Source organism: Callithrix jacchus, chromosome X (genome assembly GCF_049354715.1).
Source record: "Callithrix jacchus isolate 240 chromosome X, calJac240_pri, whole genome shotgun sequence".
NCBI lineage: Eukaryota > Metazoa > Chordata > Mammalia > Primates > Cebidae > Callithrix > Callithrix jacchus.
In genome coordinates, this window is record NC_133524.1 from 60,285,462 (window position 1) to 60,299,997 (window position 14,536).

General features: G+C 40.8%; 1 protein-coding gene and 1 pseudogene across 47 annotated transcripts in view; both read right to left on the reverse strand.

Annotated features, from left to right (window-relative positions):
• The window catches only part of LOC128930681 (uncharacterized), a 159,307-nt gene that overhangs the window by 139,214 nt on the left and 5,557 nt on the right, over positions 1-14,536 (reverse strand). The gene's annotated exons all lie outside the window — the stretch shown is intronic.
• LOC144581005 (UTP--glucose-1-phosphate uridylyltransferase pseudogene) lies at positions 1,956-3,825 on the reverse strand (annotated as a pseudogene).

Sequence of the window (14,536 nt, forward strand, 5' to 3'; positions counted from 1 at the left end):
TTTCTATATTTTACTAATTTTCTATACAATGTTTACATGAGTTTTGTAATCAAGAAAAAAAGGTTTTAAAATTTTTTGCAACATGGAAACTTGTATTTCTTTATATACTAAAAACAAAAATAAAACTTTCTATTTGAATACCTTTGACTTTTACTGCAGACTTACAGACCCTTGGGAAAAAAAGGTGATTCCCTAATACTAGTTCTGGTGTCATTCTACCCATCTCTCCCTTCACTTCTACCATGGACCTTTTTATACTTCCCACCTTGGCTAGTGGTCTCTACCAAAAATGCTTGCTTGATTTAATGGTTAGAATTCAGGGAAAAAGAGATCCCTAATTTGTAATCCAAATTAAGGTTATACATGTTGGAATTAAAAAAGAGAAACTAGGTGGTAAATAGAATTTGAAGGACTTAAAAAAAAACCTAGTCTTTAATTCCAAGATTATAATCATTAATCATGCTTTTACATCATATTATCTCTTAACATTTAATTCCTATATATAATATTCACAAGGAAAAGAGAAAATAGCTTGGCTTATTTTCTTGCCAAATTGTTGTTCTTAGTATATTCTAGATGTTCCAGAACTTATGTCAGATTTGGGTCATCAGAGTCCACAAACTATATTGGTGAAGAAGATGGATAGGATTCCTGTCTAAAACAGAAACAACCTGTTAAACATTTACATACAGACTAACCCAAATATGCAATTAAACCACACCACTAAATGGCAAGATGACAATGGATTTAAACAAAATGTATGGGGGGGAAGGCAACACATGAAAGCCCATTTGAGGAACTGGAGTTTTGAGACAGCCATTCTCCTTGCATAGCACTGTCTGCTGCTACAGCTCATAGAAGTCAACAATTTTTTTCAACACTAGTAGGCAGCCTCAAAATGGCCTCGATCACCCTCACCTCTGGCATTCACACCCTTGTAAAATTCCTTTCCCTAGACCTAGTGACTCACGTCTTACAAAGAGAATACAGCAAAAATCATACCATCACTTCTGAGATTAGCTACAAAGAGACTATGATGCCTGCCTTGCTCATCCTTCTCCTACTCTTTCCATTGCCCCTCTGATGGAAGCCAGTTGCCATGTGATGAGGTACCCTATTCACAAGGTATTGTAAAAGGCCCCTGACCAATAGCCATTAGAAATGGAGACCCAGTCCAACAGCCTGTGAGATGAATCCTGCCAACATCTACCTAAGTGAGCTTGGAGATGGATTCTCTCCCTATCCTGCCTTGGGATGATCACAGCTGCCACCAACACCTTCACTGCCTGGTGAGAGGCCAAGCCAGAGAACCCAAGGTAAACTGCACAGAATCCTGACCCACAGAACTATGAGATAATGTTTGTTTCTTTAAGCTGCTAAATTTGTTACAGAGCAATAGATAACTAATTCAAACACCATAAAATTCCAATATTTCTATCTATTCCAAGCACTACCAAGAAATGCCGTTACTATATTTTTTAAATGTGATTTTTTAAAAAAAGCTAATAAACTAATCATTATGTGCTTTCACCCACTAACAGACATTTATTCTGTTACTCTGTATGGTTTTCTTTTATAAATCAGGGAAAGGCCATTATTATTATATATAAGCTTCAGAATAACTAGGTTCAAGTCATGGAAAACAATTTTGCACAAACAATTTTAAGAAACACTGCTCTAAGGACTATAATCTGATTTATAGCTGAAGCCACAGAAACTTGAGTATTTTTAAAGCATTTTACCAATTTTTTTTTTGCTTCACTGCTTTATTTTTGAAATCACAAGCATCAGAGTGACCATCATTGAGGCTTCTGTTAAAGATCTTCAAGAGTTACTCCAGTTTTAAGATTAAACAATATTGCACTTTAAGATGAACTAACTTTTGGGATCCTCTTCAAAGAAGGAATGTATTGCTCCATCTGTGCTTTTCTTAGACTAAAAAGCATACTGCAGAAAACTCTACTTTAAAAATCAACATTGCAGGGTACAGTAACATAGCAAAGTATCTGCCTATTTTAGAATCCTAGAGAACATTTCATTATAAGAAACTAGCCCATTATTAAAGTGTCCACCGTATTTTTCATTTCAGTGGTCCAAGATGTGAAGGTTCCCAGATACAATCTGGTTCTCGAATACTGCTCCAGGTGGGATGTCAATTCTGCCACCATGATTTGCAATAATGATAACAGTTCCCTCCCTTTAATGAAACATTCTTTCCAAATGTCACATCTCCTGAAACTGTGAGGTGATCCAATTCAAGAATATCTGGTATACTTTCAAATCTTCTTAGATAATCTTGAAACTTTGTAAAAGAACTGCCTAATTTAACCAAGGGCATTGTAGGAAATTCCCGCTTATCACTCATTGTCAGAGATCCTGCATTAAGGCTATAGAGGTTTGACATCACCAGCAAGAGATCTGATGTGGTTTTGACAGGCAGAAAATGGCTCCTTGGCACATTAATACCTAGAGAATTCTCAAAACGTTCGATGGCAGCCCCTACTGCAGTTTCTAACTGAATGACATTCAGGCCTCCATCCAAAGTCTTTGCATTCACAATGATTTCCACGTCAATGGCATTCTGCTCCTGCAGTCTTTTAACTGCTGCAGGAGAAATCCATAGGTTGTTTATGTTAAATATTTTGAACTTTGACACAGACTTGAACTCATCAACATGTGCTTTTGGCACTTGAGCAATTTCCACCAGTCTCAGTTTGCCTTCATATTGAGTGAGTGTCCCACCCTTTACATCTGCACGTGTTTTATTTGTGACTTCCATGACAAATTCACAGCATTTTCCATTGGGTGGGTTCATTAGATGATTAAGAATATACAGATCCACTGTGGCACCGAGATTATCTAAGTTAGACACAAAAATATACTCTTTGCCTTCTCCTATAAAGGTATCAAGCTAACCAGAGTTGTAGAAACTGGCGTAAATATCACCATGACCTGGAGGGTACCAAGCTTCTGTATTTTCCCCTGAGTAAGACACATTCTTTGCTACAGGAAGTAAAGATTCCTTATTAATCCTCGGGTACCTGCTTTTATTAAAAGTGTAGATTTTCACACAACAATGACTGTACTTCTGTAGTATTTTTTTGGTATCTTCATCTGTGTTAAAATAGTTCATTAAAACAAGGAGAACATCTGTATTGTAGGTTTTATTCAAATGTTCGATTTGCTGAACAGTCAGATCCAGAAAGGTATTCTCATTCCTCACACCAATAAGACTTTTAGGGCCTTTGCAGCCCATGCTGGTTCCCAAACCACCACTGAGTTTCACCACCACTAGTTTGTTCAACACAGAAGATATATATCAGGCAAGCCCCTGGCCTTTATCTTTTCATAGGGTTGAATAGAATCTTCTGGAGGTCTCTGAATTTTTCCCCAATCCACAGAAGGCCCCTTTTCTTGCAAAAATCAATGAAATAGCTTCCAAAATCCATCCAGGTCTTTTCTAGTGTGCTCAAACTCATGTGAGGATGCTGTGGTGAGTATGTTTTCTAGTTCCTTCTTCATAGATAAATCTAGCTCTTGCCGAATGACTTCTTGGAACTGAGAAGTGCCATCTTGAGACATTGCTTTGCTAAGATCTTCCTCTTCCTTTAGCAGCTGGGAAATTGGGGGCATTTATGGCGCCCTGGGAAGAAGGCTCACAGGCTGAGAAAAAGTCACCTCTGAGGCACCCTTCTCTGGCTCTCCCTCTTCCCTCACACACGCACGCCTTGAGCCCCTCGCTAGCAGCTACTAACCCCCTCTGTTTACCCGTCAGATGGTTCCTGACACCCAAAGCCCCCACTTTCTCCTAAACACCTCCCCTCCTGCTCCATTCAGAGCAGCTCCCTCATGCGGAAATGTTCTTTAAGAAAGAAGTTGTGCAGGGCGTGGTGGCTCACGCCTGTAATCCTAGCACTTTGGAAGGCTGAGGTGGGTGGATCACCTGAGGTCAGGAGTTGAAGACCAGCCTGACCATCATGGTGAAACCCCATCTTTAAAAAAAGAAAAGAAGAAATAGAAAGAATTTTTTTAAAAAAAAGAAAGAAGTTGTATTGAAGGAGGACATCATTAATAATATACCTATTCAATAATGGATTATCTTACTATTTTCATTCCTCTAACTCTTACTGTGTCCCAAATCTCTTTATAGGCTAAAAGAGAAACTCTTCACAATTAATCCTTTTCTTAAAGTAACACCACTTATTGAGTGTTGCATTTTCTTCTTCAAATTCTTCAGCACAGATTGGGAATATACCATCTGGACCATTTTTACTGTTTTAGTTTTTAGGTTTCTTTTTCCTTAATAAAGACGGGGTTTCACCATGTTGCTCAGGTTGGTCTTAAACTCCTGCCCTCAGGTGATCCACCCGCCCTAGCCTCCAAAGTGCTTGGATTATAGGCATGAGCCACCACGCCCGGCCAGGTTTCTTTTTCCTCAGGCTAAAGAAACTGCAAAGAGATTTAGAACCTCATTCTATTAGCTTATTATTTCCCTAGTAAACTTCAGCATAAGCCAAGAAACATACGTGTTGTTGCTCTGGACTGAAACCGCTCAAAACCACATTTAAAAAATTACAAAAATTATGAAATCTTTTTTTAATCCTGTAGATGAAAAGATATGATATATAGTAAGTCTAAGTACCTATTTCAGTGGTTCCCAAAGTGGGGCCCTCAGACCCCAAGTCCAAACTATTTTTTTTTTCATTGTACTTTAGGTCCTGGGGTACACATGCAGATAATGGTCAGGATTGTTGCATAGGTACATATATGGCAATGTCGTTTGCTGCCTCCATCCCCGTCATCTTTATCTGGCATTTCTCCTGATGTTATCTCTCCTCAACCTCCCCACTCCCCGCTGTCCCTTCCCAGTCCCTTCCCCAACAGACCCCCGTGTGTGATGCTCCCCTCCCTGTGTCCATGTGTTCTCATTGTTCAACACCTACCTATCAGTGAGAACATGGGGCGTTTGATTTTCTGTTCTTGTGTCAGTTTGCTAAGAATGATGGTCTCCAGGTTCATCCATGTCCCTACAAAGGACACAAACTCATCGTTTTTGATGGCTACACAGTATTCCATGGTGTATATATGCCACATTTTCCCAGTCCAGTCTATCCTCGATGGGCATTTGGTTAGTTCCAGGTCTTTGCTATTGTAAACAGTGCCACGATAAACATATGTGTGCATGTATCTTTATAACAGAATGATTTATAATCCTTTGGGTATATACACAGTAATGGGATTGCTGGGTCAAAGGGAATTTCTATTTCTAGGTCCTTGAGGAAGCGCCACACTGTCTTTCACAATGGTTGAACTAGTTTACACTCCCACCAACAGTGTAAAAGTGTTCCTATTTCTCCACACCTCTCCAGCATCTGTTCTCTCCAGATTTTTTAATGATCACCATTCTAACTGGTATGAGGTGGTATATCAATGTGGTTTTGATTTGCATTTCTCTAATGACCAGTGATAATGAGCATTTTGTCATATGTTTGTTGGCCTCATATATGTCTTCTTTTGAAAAGTGTCTGTTCATATCCTTCGCCCACTTTTGGATGGGTTTGTTTTTTCCTTGTAAATCTGTTTTAGTTCTTTGTAGATTCTGGATATTAGCCCTTTGTCAGAAGGGTAGATTGCAAAAATTTTTTCCCATTCTGTTGGTTGCTGGTTCACTCTAATGATTGTTGCTTTCACTGTACAGAAGCTCTGGAGCTTAATTAGGTCCCATTTGTCTATTTTAGCTTTTGTTGCCAATGCTTTTGGTGTTTTAGTCATGAAGTCCTTGCCTATGCCTATGTCCTGAATGGTTTTGCCTAGGTTTTGTTCTAGAGTTTTTATGGTGTTAGGTCTTATGTTTAAGTCTTTAATACATCTGGAGTTAATTTTAGTGTAAGTGTGCTATAGCTGGCCTAGAGTTAGAACCTGAGCAACGCCATTTTATACAAGATAAAGCTGTTTTTCCAAAAATAAGTCGTAACTGCTGCCCCATTCTCCTTGCAGTAACTGCTGACCTTGGCTTCTGTAAATAAAAACAGCTAGCTTGCTTTGAAAAATGCCCACTATGTAAAACTGCTTGTTTTTGCTTATCAGTAACTGCCAGAATAAGCTTCTGTAAAGTTGCTTGCCCTGCATCCCCCTCACCCTCTTGGTCCTAAAACCAGTATGTAGTATTTCAGCTTAAAAACCCTGCTTTTCCTGAGCTCAAAGCCATGGGTTAGAGAGACGTGAGTCCTCCGTGGCTGCTGGCAATAAAGACCCTGCAATTTGGCATACTTTTGTCTTGATGTTGACTTTTATATTTAATCTGATATTACATAAGGTGTCGGGAAAACTGGCTAGCCAAACTATTTTTACAAGAATACTAACATGATGACATATGCTGTAAGGGTGCAGATACAATGGTGGGTAAAAATGCTGGTTCTTTAGCACAAATAAAGGCAGTAACACCAAACTACTAGTAGTCATGGTATTCTTCACTATGCACAGGAGAGGTTTAAAAAGGAAGAGCATCAAAGGGTCAGTTTCATTTAAGAATGTCTACAGTAAGACTGAGAATGGTGACTTGTGCCTAGAGTCCTAGCACTTTGGGAGACCAAGGCAGAAGGACCACTTGAACCTGGACAAGACAAGACCAGGCTGGGCAACATGGTAAAGCCCCATCTCTACAAAAAATACAAAAATTAGTTGGGCATGGTGGATGTATGCCTATAGTCCCAACTACTTGGGAGGCTGTGGCAAGAGGACTGACTGCACCAAGAGGCTTAAAGCTGCAGTGAGCTTTGAACATGCTATTGCCCTCCAGCCTGGGTGATAAAACAAGGCCCTGTCTCAGAAATAAAAAGAATGTCTATGATGAAGCCGTGAAAATTTGACTACATCTTAATCCTTGATTTTTAATAAAGACAAATCCTTGTCTTTTTAGTATTTCAAGTGACGAAAAGGGAAATATACATGAGCATTCCTACAGACTGCCTGAGACAAAAACCCTCATGTGACTAAGTCCTGAAGTGAATTGACCACTTTACTGGAATACCATTTTTACTTGAAAGGATGACTGACAAACAATGTTATTGCAACTTGGGTTTTTGGCAGACATTTTCTCAAAAAAATGAGATTCTGTCATTTCAAGGAAAACAAGCCATAATAAAATTCAATAATAAAATTGCTAACAAAATGCAAGCTTTTGAATAAAAAACAGAATTTCAGAAAACCTGAATCCACCACTGCTTTCCAAGAATATTCTGATAAGACTGATGGCAATATTGATGAATACATTTTGATACCATATAATCAAATGTATCAACATTTAGAAGATCTCAGTGTACCACTATTTTCTAAATGAACAATGTATGATGTTATAATATGCAAGAGTAAAAGGTCCAAAGTTCAAGAAAGACAAAGTTTTGATGGAGTATCAAAAAGAAGTCTAGGCAACATGGCAAAACCCTGTCTCTACAAAAAATTAGCCAGGCGCGGTGGCTCACGCCTGTAATCCCAGCACTTTGGGAGGCTGAGGCGGGTGGATCACGAGGTCGAGAGATCGAGACCATCCTGGTCAATATGGTGAAACCCCATCTCTACTAAAAATACAAAAAAATTAGCTGGGTGTGTTGGCACGTGCCTGTAGTCCCAGTTACTCAGGGGGCTGAGGGAGGAGAATTGCCTACCCAGGAGGTGGAGGTTGTGGTCAGCCGAGATCGTGCCATTGCACTCCAGCCTGAATAACAAGAGCTAAACTCCGTCTCAAAAAAAAAAAATACAAAAAATTAGCCAGGAGAGGGGACTCAAGATGGCGCTGTGAGAACAACCCAGGATTGGAGCCCGCGTTGAATTCGCAAACGGTGAGTCAGTGCTGCATTTCCAGACTGATCTTTGTTGCCCACAGAACGGGGAAACTCCCAAGTATAAAAAGACACGGGACGCCAGGCAGTAGGTCTGCCTGGCAAAGCCGGCAGCCGCGGCGGCGGCGGCCAGCCCTACCCAGCAATCCCCACAGGGCACGCTTGTCCGGGTGCCTTGTTGAACCGGCAACCTGAGACTTGAGAGGGCTGGACTTGAGACTGAACGAGACTTGCACAGTAGCCCAGCCCAGGGGATTGCAAGGACAGATCGCTTGGGATACCCAGTGGGACGAACAAAACTGCGATTTCAAACTATCCCGGGCAGACGGTCCGAGACGCTCTGTGGGGGAGGGGCGTCCACCACTACGGAGGCAACCTGCCCCAAATGATATACACGCCCACTGCTGAGGCAGGCAGCCGTTGCCGAGGCAACCCGCCCCAACTGAGATACACGCCCACTGCTGACGCAGCCAGCCGTTGCCGAGGCAACCCGTCCCTACTGAGATACACGCCCACTGCTGACGCAGCCTGCCGTTGCTGAGGCAACACGCTACAACGAAGAGACTCCACCGCAGGGCGTGGCGGAGACCACAGCAGAGCCGGCAGGAACAGCGCGAATCACACAACAGCAGGGCGGAGCCTCGGCAGCCAAACAGTGGCTAGTCTGCCTTTGAGCTGGGCAGGACACCTGATCGGACATCCAAAAATAAAGCCCAAACCCCTCAACACAGAGCATTTGAAAAAAAAAAAAAGGGTTGTTTAATGAGCTCTGTTGCAGCAGAATCAAACATAGCAGCCTAACAGCCCTGAATGAACAACAGAGTGCACAGCTCAGCAATTAAATCCCTATAAAGTACAAACTGTCTCCTCAAGCAGCTCCCTGACCCCTCTATATCCAAAAGACTGTCATTAGGCAGGCATCATCCTGGGACAAAGAGAGCAGAAAAAGAAACTGGTAGCATCCCTCGCTGTGCCACGGCTACTAGAGGTGCACCCCAGACAAGCAGGGTCTGGAGCGGACCTCAACAGTCGTACAGCGAAGGGGCTAGACTGGTAGAAGGAAAACCAAGCAACAGAAATACTTCATCATCAACATTCTGGGTGTCCACTCAGAGACCCAAACGAAAAGTCAGCAACTACGCAGACGACCAGCGGACAAATCCACAAAGATGGGAAGAAACCAGCGCAAAAAGGAGGAAAACACCCGAAACCAGAACACATCGCCTCCTAGAAAGGACCAAAACTCCTCACCAGCAAGGGAACAAAGCTGGACAGAGAATGACTGTGACGAAATGACGGAATTAGACTTCAGAAGATGGATAATGAGAAACTTTTGTGAGCTAAAAGATCATGTATTAAATCAGTGCAAAGAAACTAAGAACCTTGAAAAAAGATTTGAAAAAAGATTCGAGGAAATGATAACAAGAATGGATACCTTAGAGAGGAATATGAATGAATTAAAGGAGCTGAAAAACACAATACGAGAACTTCACGAAGCAAACGCAAGTTTCAATAGCCGAATTGACCAAGCAGAAGAAAGAATATCTGAAGTCGAAGACCAACTCAATGAAATAAAACGAGAAACCAAGATCAGAGAAAAAAGCGCAAAAAGGAATGAACAAAGTCTCCAAGAAATGTGGGACTATGTGAAAAGACCTAACCTACGTTTGATAGGTGTACCAGAAGGGGACGAAGAGAATGAATCCCAGCTGGAAAATACTCTTCAGGACATCATCCAGGAAAATTTCCCCCACCTAGCAAGACAAGCCAACACTCAATTGCAGGAAATACAGAGAACACCACAAAGATATTCCGCAAGAAGAGCAACCCCAAGGCACATAATCGTCAGATTCAACAGGGTTGAAATAAAGGAGAAAATACTAAGGGCAGCCAGAGAGAAAGGTCGGGTCACCCACAAAGGGAAGCCCATCAGACTCACAGCAGATCTCTCGGCAGAAACACTACAAGCCAGAAGAGAGTGGGGGCCAATATTCAACATTCTTAAAGAAAAGAACTTTCAACCCAGAATTTCATATCCAGCCAAACTGAGCTTCAGAAGTGAAGGAAAAATAAAATCCTTTGCGAACAAGCAAGTACTCAGAGATTTTGTCACCACCAGGCCTACTTTACAAGAGCTCCTAAAAGAGGCACTACACACAGAAAGGATCAACCAGTACCAGCCATTCCAAAATCACACTGAATGCTAAAGAGCATCAACATAATGAAGAATCTACAACAACTAACAGGCAAAACAGCCACTTAGCATTAAAATGGCAGTATCAAATTCACACATAACAATATTAACCCTAAATGTAAATGGACTAAATGCACCAATCAAAAGACACAGACTGGCAAATTGGATAAAAAGCCAAAACCCATCAGTGTGCTGTATCCAGGAAACCCATCTCACATGCAAGGATACACAAAGGCTCAAAATAAAGGGATGGAGGAAGATTTACCAAGCAAATGGAAAGCAAAAAAAAGCAGGAGTTGCAATTCTCATCTCCGATAAAATAGACTTTAAAGCAACAAAGATCAAAAGAGACAAAGAAGGACATTACATAATGGTAAAAGGATCGATACAACAAGAAGAGCTAACGATCCTAAACATATATGGACCCAATGCAGGAGCACCCAGATACATAAGGCAAGTTCTTAAGGACTTACAAAAGGACTTAGATTCCCACACAATAATAGTGGGAGACTTTAACACTCCACTATCAATACTAGACAGATCTACCAGACAAAAAATCAACAAGGATATCCAGGGCTTGAACTCAGATCTGGAGCAAGCAAACCTGATAGACATTTACAGAACTCTCCACCCCAAATCCACAGAATACACATTCTTCTCAGCACCACATCACACCTACTCTAAAATTGACCACATAATTGGAAGTAAAGCACTGCTCAACAAATGCAAAACAACTGAAATCATAACAAACAGCCTCTCAGACCATAGTGCAATCAAGTTAGAACTCAGAATTCAGAAACAGACCCAGAACCGCACAGCTTCATGGAAACTGAACAACTGGCTCTTGAATGTTGACTGGGTAAACAACAAAATGAAGGCAGAAATAAAGAAGTTCTTCGAAACCAATGAGAACGAAGACACAACGTGCCAGAACCTCTGGGACACATTTAAAGCAGTCTCTAGAGGAAAGTATATAGCAATAAGTGCCCATATGAGGAGAATGGAGAGATCCAAAATTGACACCCTATCATCAAAATTGAAAGAGCTAGAGGACCAAGATCAAAAAAACTCAAAACCCAGCAGAAGACAAGAAATAACTAAGATCAGAGCTGAGCTGAAGGAGATTGAGACACGAAAAACCCTTCAAAAAATCAATAAATCCAAGAGCTGGTTTTTTGAAAAGATCAACAAAATAGACAGACCACTAGCCAGATTGATTAAAAATAAAAGAGAGAACAACCAAATAGATGCAATAAAAAATGATAAAGGGGAAATCACCACAGATTCCACAGAAATTCAGACCATCATCAGAGAATATTACGAACAACTCTATGCGCATAAACTAGTAAACCTGGAAGAAATGGACAAATTCCTGGATTCCTGTGTCCTCCCAAGCCTAAACCAGGAGGAAGCTGAAACTATGAATAGACCAATAACAAGGTCTGAAGTCGAGGCAGCAATTAAGAGCCTACCACACAAAAAAAGCCCAGGTCCAGACGGGTTCACAGCCGAATTCTACCAGACACACAAGGAAGAGCTGGCACCATTTCTTCTAAAACTATTTCAAACAATCCAAAAAGAGGGAATCCTTCCCAAATCATTTTATGAGACCAACATCATCCTGATACCAAAACCCGGCAGAGACCCAACAAGAAAAGAAAACTTCAGGCCAATATCCATGATGAACATAGATGCAAAAATCTTCAATAAAATATTGGCAAGCCGATTGCAACACCAAATCAAAAAACTTATTCATCATGATCAAGTAGGATTCATCCCGGGGATGCAAGGCTGGTTCAACATACGCAAGTCTATAAATGTAATTCACCACATAAACAGAACCAAAAACAAAAACCACATGATTATCTCAATTGACGCAGAGAAGGCATTTGACAAAATTCAACAGCCCTTTATGCTAAAAACCCTCAATAAACTCGGTATCGATGGAACGCATCTCAAAGTAATAAAAGCTATTTATGACAAACCAACAGCCAATATCATACTGAATGGGCAAAAACTGGAAGCATTCCCTTTGAAATCTGGCACTAGACAAGGATGCCCTCTTTCACCACTCCTATTCAATATAGTACTGGAAGTTCTAACCAGAGCAATCAGGCAAGAAAAAGAAATAAAGGGTATTCAAATAGGAAAGGTGGAAGCCAAATTGTCTCTATTTGCAGACGACATGACAGTATACCTAGAAGACCCCATTGCCTCAGCCCAAAAACTCCTGAAACTGATAAGCAACTTCAGCAAAGTCTCAGGATATAAAATCAATGTGCAAAAATCACAAGCATTCCTCTACACCAATAACAGGCTTAAAGAAAGCCAAATCAAGAGCGAACTGCCATTCGCAATTGCTACAAAAAGAATAAAATACCTTGGAATACAACTCACAAGGAACGTAAGAGACCTCTTCAAGGAGAACTACAAACCACTGCTCAACGAAATCAGAGAGGACACAAACAGATGGAGAAACATTCCATGTTCATGGTTAGGAAGAATTAATATCATGAAAATGGCTATACTGCCCAAAGTAATTTACAGAATCAACGCTATCCCCATCAAGCTACCATTGACTTTCTTCACAGAACTGGAAAAAAACACCATGAACTTCATATGGAACCAAAAGAGAGCCCGCATAGCCAAGTGAATTCTAAGCAAAAAGAACACAGCGGGGGGCATCACACTACCGGATTTCAAACTATACTACAAGGCTACAGTAATCAAAACAGCATGGTACTGGTACCAAAACAGAGATATAGACCAATGGAACAAAACAGAGGCACCGGAGGCAACACAACATATCTACAACTATACAATCTTTGATAAACCTGACAAAAACAAGCAATGGGGAAAGGATTCCATGTTTAACAAATGGTGTTGGGAAAATTGGCTAGCCATGTGCAGAAAGCAGAAACTGGACCCCTTCCTGACACCTTACACTAAAATTAACTCCAGATGGAATAAAGACTTAAACATAAGACCTGGCACCATAAAAACCCTAGAAGAAAATCTAGGCAAAACTATCCAGGACATAGGAGTAGGCAAGGACTTCATGACCAAAACACCAAAAGCATTGGCAACAAAAGTCAAAATAGACAAATGGGACCTAATGAAACTCCACAGCTTCTGCACGGCAAAAGAAACAGTCACTAGAGTGGATCGGCAACCAACAGAATGGGAAAAAATTTTTGCAGTTTACCCATCTGACAAAGGGCTGATATCCAGAATTTACAAAGAACTCAAACAGATTTACAGGAAAAAAACAAACAAGCCCATTCAAAAGTGGGCAAAGGATATGAACAGATACTTTACCTAAGAAGACATATATGAGGCCAACAATCATATGAAAAAATGCTCATCGTCACTGATCATCAGAGAGATGCAAATCAAAACCACATTGAGATACCATCTCACCCCAGTTAAAATGGCGATCATTAAAAAATCTGGAGACAACAGATGCTGGAGAGGATGTGGAGAAAAAGGAACACTTTTACACTGTTGGTGGGAGTGTAAATTAGTTCAACCATTGTGGAAGACGGTGTGGCGATTCCTCAAGGCCTTAGAAATAGAAATTCCATTTGACCCAGCAATCCCATTACTGGGTATATATCCAAAAGACTATAAATCGTTCTACTATAAGGACACATGTACACGAATGTTCATTGCAGCACTGTTTACAATAGCAAAGACCTGGAATCAACCCAAATGCCCATTGATAATAGACTGGATTGGAAAAATGTGGCACATATACACCATGGAATATTATGCAGCAATCAGAAATGATGAGTTTGTGTCGTTTGTAGGGACATGGATGAATCTGGAGAACATCATCCTCAGCAAACTGACACAAGAACAGAAATGAAACACCGCATATTCTCACTCATAGGTGGGTGATGAAAAATGAGAACACATGGACACAGAAAGGGGAGTACTAAACACTGGGGTCTATTGGGGGGAAAAGGGGAGGGCCAGTGGGAGGGGTATGTGGGGAGGGATAGCCTGGGGAGAAAAGCCAAATGTGGGTGAAGGGGAGAAGAAAAGAAAGCACACTGCCATGTGTGTACCTATGCAACTGTCTTGCATGCTCTGCTCATGTACCCCAAAAACCTATAATCCAATAAAAAAATTAAAAAAAAAAAGAAAGAAAACCCCAAAGAACAACAACAACAACAAAAAATAAATAAAAATAAAAATACTAAGGGATACACTATTTGCAAAAGGGAAACCACAGTCCCCTCTTCATGTATCTATCTGTTCCTTTCAAGGAAGGGTATAAAAATGGGGATGAGAGAGGATAGATAACCACTAAGAATTTAACCCTATATTATAAATTGGTCATATAAATGAAAACGATTCTTCTAGACTGAAAGTACCACTTGGTGCTTAACATGACAGTTTTGATATTTCCAAATGCTTCTCCATGAATTCAATTTGGAAAGGTAATCTGTCCCGGGGGGCAAACCAAAGAGAAAATCTTGGGTGCCTTAGTCCAGGTTTG